This window comes from Pseudophryne corroboree, chromosome 2, assembly GCF_028390025.1.
Source record: "Pseudophryne corroboree isolate aPseCor3 chromosome 2, aPseCor3.hap2, whole genome shotgun sequence".
NCBI lineage: Eukaryota > Metazoa > Chordata > Amphibia > Anura > Myobatrachidae > Pseudophryne > Pseudophryne corroboree.
Window position 1 is genome coordinate 568539956 of NC_086445.1, and position 11383 is coordinate 568551338.

The window sequence follows — 11383 nt, forward strand, 5'->3', positions numbered from 1 at the left end:
CAACCCGGCATATTGCCGGGTTGGTGACGCTGCTTCTGATGCGGCAGGGGCGGCGCTGGGAGATCACATGATCTGGAAAAAATGGGTTTAGAAGGGAACCGCACCAGTTCAAACAATAATGTATAAACAATTAGTAACCTCTGAAAAACTGAATTTAAATAGAATTTTTTCTGTATATGGCAAGTAAAGGTGTAGTAGGAATTGTTCTCAACACCAAAGTTGCTTTCAGTGGTGCTCCCTAGAGTCAGAAAGTATCAAGTACCAAAAAATAACCAAAGAAGGTTCAAAGGAAAGGACTCTTTTGTGGGAGCACTCTTGATTCAGAGGAAAATGTTAATAAATTTTCAAAATGACAAATTAATTAGCATGAGTCAAATCCTAGGAGTAACTGTGTGTGAAATACATAGCTATGCGAATTATTGATAATGAATATTCGTGATATTAAATTCACGATTACTAAATTGCCGGAGAGTAGAATTCTGTGATGCCTATGCCGAAAAGGAATCTGCATTTATTGAGATAAATGACCATCATTCATACTGCTAATATCCATTAAGGATTATATAGGTGCAGAAAATAAAATCATTGGTCATGCAAATCCCAATATGACATAAAGTTGAGTGCCACTGTGTCCAATAGTCAACGTTTTTTTGCAGTACCAGAGTGTTCAAAGGAGGTCTCCCTTCCTTGTACTAACCCGGCCTTTCACTGCTTAGCTTCCAAGTTCGGAAGAGATTGGGCATCTCCAGTGAAGTATGACCGCAAATGTTGGACTTCCTAGGTCACTCCAAATATATGTCAATTAGTAGCTGTATGTCAGGAATGGAAATAGCAAGTGATTTGTAACAATTATGTTACAAAGGAAAATTACATGCAATCAGCTAAATCACCAGCACATGACACGGTGGTCACAAGGATTAATTACATCTGAATGACACGGCGGTCATGAGAATACATATATATGATTATAAATAATCAGCAGATGCAAATAAGAAAAGTCACAGACAGGGGAGGAAACAATTAACGTATGCAATTATCCTAATAATCACCAGCTGGTTAATCAGCATAAGACACAATGGTCATAGACAGAGATAATTGTACATACACCTCCTAGTTAAGTGACTGAGTTACGCTGATTGGCCTGTAATTAGCTGAAAAGACAAATATATGGCACGGCGGCCATATAGAAAAATTATATGCATGTAATGATACAATCGTCATCTAATTAATTGGTATATGACACAATGGTCACCAAAAAGATGAGTATGAGTATTATTCCTTCATTATACAGCATGTGATATTGAAATCACAGAAGACATTGTACTAAGGATAATGAGTGTGGGAAATTCACAGATGCTACATTTGATTACTAAATAATTATCCTTATATAATTTCTTGGCTCAGAGCAAATAATATCTGACAGACGGGCGGTGTAAAAACGAGCAAAATAAATGAAACAGCGGGTTATAATTTCACCCGCAATGTCTGTAAATTAATTTTGCAGAAAAAAGGGGGAAAAAAATAATAACAAATAAAGAAAAAATAACTGAAAATATCAGATATAAAGTGTTGCAGTTAGGTACTGAAGCGGTAATGAGATATTTCTCCGTGTCGTATATACGATACCAGTACTGTGTGAGGCTGTGTGGAAGCTCCAGGGATTGCAGCGGCGTGTATCCGTGTCGGAGTTCCGGGTGAGCGGTGGTTAGGTGCCGTTGCTATGGGGATGCTTCTAAAGTCTCTGCCGCGTCTGTCCGTGGTCTCTCCAAGGAGAGCGATAGCTGAGGCCGTTGCCTAGCAAGGTCTGAGCACTCCGGCTGGCGCGGTCACGTGTGCGCGTCACGTGATCGCTATTCCTCCTGACGTACGTTTCGCAAGAAAAGCTTGGTCACAGGACGTCCTGTGACCAAGCTTTTCTTGCGAAACGTACGTCAGGAGGAATAGCGATCACGTGACGCGCACACGTGACCGCGCCAGCCGGAGTGCTCAGACCTTGCTAGGCAACGGCCTCAGCTATCGCTCTCCTTGGAGAGACCACGGACAGACGCGGCAGAGACTTTAGAAGCATCCCCATAGCAACGGCACCTAACCACCGCTCACCCGGAACTCCGACACGGATACACGCCGCTGCAATCCCTGGAGCTTCCACACAGCCTCACACAGTACTGGTATCGTATATACGACACGGAGAAATATCTCATTACCGCTTCAGTACCTAACTGCAACACTTTATATCTGATATTTTCAGTTATTTTTTCTTTATTTGTTATTATTTTTTTCCCCCTTTTTTCTGCAAAATTAATTTACAGACATTGCGGGTGAAATTATAACCCGCTGTTTCATTTATTTTGCTCGTTTTTACACCGCCCGTCTGTCAGATATTATTTGCTCTGAGCCAAGAAATTATATAAGGATAATTATTTAGTAATCAAATGTAGCATCTGTGAATTTCCCACACTCATTATCCTTAGTACAATGTCTTCTGTGATTTCAATATCACATGCTGTATAATGAAGGAATAATACTCATACTCATCTTTTTGGTGACCATTGTGTCATATACCAATTAATTAGATGACGATTGTATCATTACATGCATATAATTTTTCTATATGGCCGCCGTGCCATATATTTGTCTTTTCAGCTAATTACAGGCCAATCAGCGTAACTCAGTCACTTAACTAGGAGGTGTATGTACAATTATCTCTGTCTATGACCATTGTGTCTTATGCTGATTAACCAGCTGGTGATTATTAGGATAATTGCATACGTTAATTGTTTCCTCCCCTGTCTGTGACTTTTCTTATTTGCATCTGCTGATTATTTATAATCATATATATGTATTCTCATGACCGCCGTGTCATTCAGATGTAATTAATCCTTGTGACCACCGTGTCATGTGCTGGTGATTTAGCTGATTGCATGTAATTTTCCTTTGTAACATAATTGTTACAAATCACTTGCTATTTCCATTCCTGACATACAGCTACTAATTGACATATATTTGGAGTGACCTAGGAAGTCCAACATTTGCGGTCATACTTCACTGGAGATGCCCAATCTCTTCCGAACTTGGAAGCTAAGCAGTGAAAGGCCGGGTTAGTACAAGGAAGGGAGACCTCCTTTGAACACTCTGGTACTGCAAAAAAACGTTGACTATTGGACACAGTGGCACTCAACTTTATGTCATATTGGGATTTGCATGACCAATGATTTTATTTTCTGCACCTATATAATCCTTAATGGATATTAGCAGTATGAATGATGGTCATTTATCTCAATAAATGCAGATTCCTTTTCGGCATAGGCATCACAGAATTCTACTCTCCGGCAATTTAGTAATCGTGAATTTAATATCACGAATATTCATTATCAATAATTCGCATAGCTATGTATTTCACACACAGTTACTCCTAGGATTTGACTCATGCTAATTAATTTGTCATTTTGAAAATTTATTAACATTTTCCTCTGAATCAAGAGTGCTCCCACAAAAGAGTCCTTTCCTTTGAACCTTCTTTGGTTATTTTTTGGTACTAGATCACATGATCTCACAGCACCGCCCTCCCATACACAGTGAACGGGAGCCGTGTCGTCTCGACACGGCTCCCGTTCACACTAGACAGCTAGCCGGGTTGAACACGTGTTCAACCCGGCTAGCTACCCGGGTAGGATTCCCATATCACTTGATCCGGGAATTTGCCGGGGAACCCTTTTCCACTAGGGAAAAACACTGGTAAATGCGCGCCCCCGCGCATTTATTTACCCGTGTTTAAAAAAGCTAGTGGAAAAGGGGTATAAGGGATACAGTCACTCTCTTGTTAGATCACACCTGCCTAAGGTAATCTAACCAACAATGGGGGTCATTCTGAGTTGTTTGCTCGCAAGCTGCTTTTAGCAGCTTTGCACACGCTAAGCCGCCGCCTACTGGGAGTGAATCTTAGCTTATCAAAATTGCGAACGAAAGATTAGCAGAATTGCGAATAGACACTTCTTAGCAGTTTCTGAGTAGCTCCAGACTTACTCGGCATCTGCGATCAGTTCAGTCAGTGTCATTCCTGGTTTGACGTCACAAACACACCCAGCGTTCGCCCAGACACTCCTCCGTTTCTCCAGCCACTCCCGCGTTTTTCCCAGAAACGGTAGCGTTTTTTCACACACACCCATAAAACGGCCAGTTTCCGCCCAGAAACACCCACTTCCTGTCAATCACATTACGATCACCAGAACGAAGAAAAAACCTTGTAATGCCGTGAGTAAAATTCCTAACTGCATAGCAAATTTGCTTGGCGCAGTCGCACTGCGGACATTGCGCATGCGCATTAGCGACTAATCGCTCCGTTGCGAGAAAAAAATAACGAGCGACCAACTCGGAATAACCCCCCATATTCTCCAATTCAGGGAGAGAGGTATCATTTTAATATATTTTCGCCTGATGCAATTGCATTTTTATGTTGTGATGATCACATTTAATGCTAATTCTTCTAGGTACACTTGCACAAAGTTAGGGATTTTGTAGCATTATAGTCAGGTGTATGATTAACCAGTCATACTAAACAGGTGAAAATGATCATGATTTTTATATGCAGGTTAAAACACAGTCTTTTACTTAAACAGAAACAGCTGTGCAGGAGGCTTACAACTGGAGGTGAGCAAAAATAGGATTTTGATAACCTACCGGTAAATCCTTTTCTCCTAGTCCGTAGAGGATGCTGGGGACAACAGCAAGACCATGGGGTATAGACGGGATCCGCAGGAGACATGGGCACTCTAAAGACTTTTCATTGGGTGTGAACTGGCTCCTCCCTCTATGCTCCTCCTCCAGACCTCAGTTGTAGGAACTGTGCCCAGGGAAACTGACATTTCGAGAAAGGAATTACTTAACTAGTGGTGAGATATCTACCAACTCACACCCTCAACCATGCCGCACACATGGCATTCAACATAACACACGCCAACAGGCATGAACTAATTGCAGCAACATGCTGAAACCAAGATAACACAACTTGTGTAACTGTAATAACTAAACTGCAAGTACAGTACGCACTGGGACGGGCACCCAGCATCCTCTACGGACTAGGAGAAAATGATTTACCGGTAGGTTATCAAAATCCTATTTTCTCATACGTCCTAGAGGATGCTGGGGACGACATCAAGACCATGGGGTCTATACCAAAGCCCCAGTACGGGCGGGAGAGTGCGGATGACCCTGCAGCACCGATTGACCCAACTTTATGTCCTCATCGGCCAAGGTGTCAAACTTGTTGAACTTAGCAAATGTGTTTGACCCTGACCAAGTAGCTGCTCGGCAAAGTTGTAATGCCGAGACCCCCCGGGCAGCCGCCCAGGATGAGCCCACCTTCCTAGTGGAGTGGGCCTTTACCGACGTCGGTAACGGCAATCCAGCCGTAGTATGAGCTTGCTGAATCGTATTTCTAATCCAACCTGCAATAATAAGATTTTACTTACCGGTAAATCTATTTCTCGTAGTCCGTAGAGGATGCTGGGGACTCCGTAAGGACCATGGGGAATAGACGGGCTCCGCAGGAGATAGGGCACTTTAAGAAAGCTTTGGATTCTGGGTGTGCACTGGCTCCTCCCTCTATGTCCCTCCTCCAGACCTCAGTTAGAGAAACTGTGCCCAGAGGAGATGAACAGTACGAGGAATGGATTTTTGTAAATCTAAGGGCAAGATTCATACCAGCCACACCAATCACACCGTATAACTTGTGATAAACTACCCAGTTAACAGTATGAACAATAACATAGCCTCGGTTCAAACCCGATCAACTATAACATAACCCTTATGTACAAAGGAGAAAAAATGGTGAACCGAGTGTCACTGGCGCTGAATCCGTATGAATGTGTAAAGGACCCCAACACGGGATCCTAACACCCCTGGAATGGGGCAATGCCCTATGGGGTGGTGTACAAACTGGCTGAATAGCAATAGGTATAAAATCACAAATACATATTTATTAATAAAAACATACAATACATGATGACTGCAAGTGCAATGTGAACTTATGAATTCCAAAGGTGACTTGTGCTTTTTTTTTAAAACCAGCAAAGAAGCTCTCACCCTCTCTCTGTGTTGCGGTGGGCTAGCTTATAAATAAGCTGATGTGGTCCTGGGCTGAAGTAGCCAAGCACCACCGCAGACGGATTATCAGCATAAATTCACGTCCAGTTCACATGTGTTTGTCCTCAGTCCAAAGCAACGCGTTTCGGTTCCACAGAACCTTTCTCAAGAATTGGATCCTTGTGTAAGCAATAACTATATACAAGTCTTGCAGAAGAAGTCCGCACTTGGGACGGGCGCCCAGCATCCTCTACGGACTACGAGAAATAGATTTACCGGTAAGTAAAAACTTATTTTCTCTAACGTCCTAGAGGATGCTGGGGACTCCGTAAGGACCATGGGGATTATACCAAAGCTCCCAAACGGGCGGGAGAGTACGGATGACTCTGCAGCACCGATTGAGCAAACAGGAGGTCCTCCTCAGCCAGTGTATCAAACTTATAGAACTTTGCAAAGGTGTTTGAGCCCGACCAAGTAGCAGCTCGGCACAGTTGCAGTGCCGAGACCCCTCGGGCAGCCGCCCAAGAAGAGCCCACCTTCCTAGTGGAATGGGCCTTAACCGATTTAGGCAATGGCAATCCTGCCGAAGAATGCGCCTGCTGAATCGTGTTACAGATCCAGCGAGCAATAGTCTGCTTTGAAGCAGGAGCGCCAACCTTGTTGGCCGCATACAGAACAAACAGAGCTTCGGTCTTCCTGATCCTAGCCGTTCTGGTCACATAAATCTTCAAAGCCCTGACCACATCCAGGGACTCGGAATCCTCCAAGTCCCGTGTAGCCACAGGCACGACAATAGGTTGGTTCATATGAAAAGATGAGACCACCTTGGCCAGAAATTGAGGACGAGTCCTCAACTCTGCCCTATCCACGTGAAAAATCAGGTATGGGCTTTTATATGATAAAGCCGCCAATTCCGAAACCCGCCTTGCAGAAGCTAAGGCCAACAACATGACCACTTTCCAAGTGAGGTATTTCAACTCTACTGTTTTGAGTGGTTCAAACCAAGGTGACTTGAGGAAACTTAATACCACGTTAAGGTCCCAAGGCGCCACCGGAGGTACAAAGGGAGGCTGAATATGCAGCACGCCCTTCACAAAAGTCTGTACTTCAGGAAGAGAAGCCAATTCTCTTTGAAAGAAAATGGATAAGGCCGAAATTTGAACCTTTATGGACCCTAATTTTAGGCCCAAATTCACTCCCGTTTGAAGGAAGTGAAGCAGACGGCCCAACTGGAACTCCTCCGTAGGAGCAGTTCTGGCCTTACACCAAGAAACATATTTTCGCCATATACGGTGATAATGTTTCGACGTCACGTCCTTCCTAGCCTTGATCAGGGTAGGAATGACCGGAATCCCTTTTTCCGCTAGGATCCGGCGTTCAACCACCATGCCGTCAAACGCAGCCGCGGTAAGTCTTGGAACAGACAGGGCCCCTGCTGAAGCAGGTCCTGCCTTAGAGGAAGAGGCCACGGATCTTCTGTGAGCAACTCTTGCAGATCCGGATACCAAGTCCTCCTTGGCCAATCTGGAACAATGAGGATTGTTCTGACCCTTCTTATTCTTATTATCCTCAACACCTTGGGTATGAGAGGTAGAGGAGGAAACACATAGACCGATCTGAACACCCAAGGTGTCACCAGAGCGTCTACCGCAACCGCCTGAGGGTCTCTTGACCTGGCGCAATACCTCTTTAGCTTTTTGTTGAGGCGGGACGCCATCATGTCTATCTGAGGCAGTCCCCACCGATCCGTGATCTTTGTGAAGACTTCTTGATGAAGTCCCCACTCTCCCGGATGCAGGTCGTGCCTGCTGAGAAAGTCCGCCTCCCAGTTGTCCACCCCCGGGATGAACACTGCTGATAGTGCGCTTAGATGGCCTTCCGCCCAGCGTAGAATCCTGGTCGCCTCTGCCATGGCCACTCTGCTCCTTGTGCCACCTTGACGGTTTACATGAGCCACTGCCGTGACATTGTCTGACTGAATCAGAACCGGTTTGTTCCGAAGCCATTCCTCCGCTTGGCGTAGGGCGTTGTATATGGCCCTCAACTCCAGGACATTGATGTGGAGACCAGTCTCTAGGCTTGACCAGAGACCCTGGAAATTTCTTCCTAGTGCGACAGCTCCCCAACCTCGGAGGCTCGCGTCTGTGGTCACCAGGACCCAGTTCTGAATGCCGAACCTGCGACCCTCCAGGAGGTGAGCACTGCGCAGCCACCACATGAGAGACACCGTGGCCCTGGGAGACAGGGTGATCCGTTTTTGTATGTGTAGATGGGACCCGGACCATTTGTCCAATAGGTCCCATAGAAAGGTCCTTGCATGGAAACTGCCGAAGGGGATGGCCTCGTAAGAAGCCACCATCTTCCCCAGACCCCTCGTGCAATGATGCACTGAAACCTTTTTTGGCTACAATAGGTTCCTGACCAGAGCTACGAGCTCCTGAGCCTTCTCCACTGGAAGAAAAACTCTTTTTTGGTCTGTGTCTAGAATCAGGGCCAAAAAGGGCAGACGCGTTGCAGGGACTAGCTGGGATTTCGGTAAATTGAGAATCCAGCCGTGCCTCTGCAACGTCTTCACGGACAGAGACACACTGTCCAGCAACTTCTCCCGAGATCTCGCCTTTATGAGGAGATCGTCCAAGTACGGGATAATTGTGACGCCCTGCCTGCGCAGGAGCACCATCATTTCCGCCATTACCTTGGTGAAAATTACGGCAACGTCTGAAATTGGTAGTGACAGTCCTGTACTGCAAATCTCAGGAACGCCTGGTGAGGAGGGAAAATCGGAACATGAAGGTACGCATCCTTTATGTCCAGGGACACCATCCAATCCCCTCCCTCCAGGCTGGCGATGACCGCTCTGAGCGACTCCATTTTGAACTTGAACCTCTTCAAGTACAGGTTCAGGGATTTCAGATTTAAAATGGGTCTGACCGAACAGTCCGGTTTCGGTACCACAAACAGGGATGAATAATAACCCTCTCCTTGCTGGAGATGAGGAACTTTGACTATCACATGTTGAATGTACAATTTGTGAATTGCAGCTAACACCAGCTCCCTCTCCGACGGGGAAGCCGGCAGAGCCGATTTGAAAAACCGGCAAGGAGGCATGTCTTCGAATTCCAGTCTGTATCCCTGGGAAACAATCTCTATTGCCCAGGGATCCACCTGTGAGAGAACCCAGACGTGGCTGAACAGACGAAGACGTGCCCCCACTTGATCTGACCCCCCCACCGGAAAGCCCCAGCGTCATTCGGTGGACTTTGCGGAAGTAGGGGAGGACTTCTGCTCTTGGGAACTAGCCGAGTGCAGCTTTTTTCCCTTGCCTTTACCTCTGGCAACAAAGGACGATCCTCGTACCTTCTTGCTTTTATTGGAACGAAAGGACTGCATTTGTTAATGCGGTACCTTCTTAGCATGCTGCGGGGGAACATAAGGTAAAAAATTCGATTTACCGGCCATAGCAGTAGAGACAAGGTCCGAGAGGCCTTCTCCAAACAACTCCTCCCCCTTGTAAGGCAATGACTCCATATGCCGCTTTGAGTCGGCGTCTCCCGTCCACCGTCGGGTCCACAAGAGTCGCCTAGCAGAAATAGACATAGCGTTTATTCTGGAGCTTAGTAAACAAATGTCTCTCTGAGCATCCCTCATATACAAGGCAGCATCTCTGATATGCTCAATGGTCATTAGAATGGTATCCCTATCTAAGGTGTCAATCTCCGTAGATAAGGAGTCTGCCCATGCCATGACAGCACTACAAACCCAGGCCGACGCCATGGCCGGTCTAACGATAGTTCCTGAATGTGTGTAAATGTGCTTCATGGTAATTTCCTGCTTGCGATCAGCAGGATCCTTGAGGGAAGCAGTATCCGGAGAAGGCAGTGCCACCTTCTTGGATAAGCGTGTCAGTGCCTTGTCTACTTTAGGTGAAGATTCCCATCGTATCCTATCCTTCTGTGGAAAAGGATACGCCATAAGAATCCTTTTGGGAACATGTAGTCTCCTATCCGGAGACTCCCAAGCCTTTTCGCACAATTCGCTTAGCTCAAATGAGGACGGAAACGTGACCTCAGGCTTTTTCCCTTTATACATGTGAACCCTCGTGTCAGGGACAGGGGGTTCCTCAGTGATATGCAAAACCTCTTTTATGGCAATAATCATGTATCTAATACCCTTTTCCACCTTCGGCTGTAATTTTGCATCCTCATAGTCGACACTAGAGTCAGTATCTGTGTCGGTATCTGTGTCAGCGACCTGGGATATGGGGCGCTTTTGAGACCCTGAAGGTCCTGGCGCCACAGGGACAGGCACGGTCTGGCTACCTGACTGATCCCTAGCCTCAGCCTTGTCTAACCTTTTATGCAGGAGATTCACATTTGCATTTAAGACATTCAGCATATCCACCCAGTCCGGTGTCGGTGCTGCCGACGGCGACCTGACATTCAAACACTCCCCCTCCACATTAAGCGACCCTTCCTCGTCAAAAATGTCGACACACACGTACCGACACACTTCATACACACAGGGAAACTCTTTTCTGAAGACAGTATCCCCTTTAAGGCCCTTTGGAGAGACAGAGAGAGAGTATGCCAGCACACACCCCAGCGCAATGACCCTGGAGACCAACACAAAATGTTATTCCCCAGCAGCGCTGTATAATATCTTATCCGCCAATTATGTGCCCCCCCCCCCTCTCTTTTAAACACCCCTTCACCATGTGTAAAGCAGGGGAGAGTCCGGGGAGCTTCCTCTCAGCGTTCTGTGGAGAGAAAAATGGCGCTGGTGAGTGCTGAGGGAGAAGCCCCGCCCCCTCGGCGGCGGGCTTAGGTCCCGCTCAAATTTGTGTAAAAATGGCGGGGGCTCTTTTATATACATGTACAGTGCCCAGCTGTACATGTATATACCTTTTTGCCATGTTTTGAGGTGTTATTATTGCTGCCCAGGGCGCCCCCCCTGCGCCCTGCACCCATACAGTGACCGGAGTGTGTGAGGTGTGTGGAGCAATGATGCACAGCTGCGGTGCTGTGCGTTACCTCAGTGAAGCCGCTTAGGGCTTCTGCCGCCTGAGACGTCTTCTTGCTTCTGTTCTACTGGCTCTGTGAGGAGAACGACGGCGTGGCTCCGGGGGTGGACGCCCAGGACGAACCTGTGTTCACCCTCTCTGGAGCTAATGGTTTCCAGTTGCCGAGGAAGCAGATCCTATCATTTAAGTAGGTCTGCTCCTCTCTCCCCAGTCCCTCGATGCAGGGAGCCTGTTGCCAGCAGTGCTCCCTGTAAAAATAGAAAAATCCAAACAAAAATGCTT

At 46.4% G+C, this 11383-nt stretch overlaps 2 pseudogenes; one reads left to right on the forward strand and one right to left on the reverse strand.

The window, feature by feature from the left end:
• Positions 1-647: 647 nt before the first annotated feature.
• Positions 648-767, reverse strand: LOC135052687 (5S ribosomal RNA; annotated as a pseudogene).
• A 2260-nt stretch (positions 768-3027) lies between these two features.
• Positions 3028-3147, forward strand: LOC135052690 (5S ribosomal RNA; annotated as a pseudogene).
• Positions 3148-11383: the final 8236 nt, after the last annotated feature.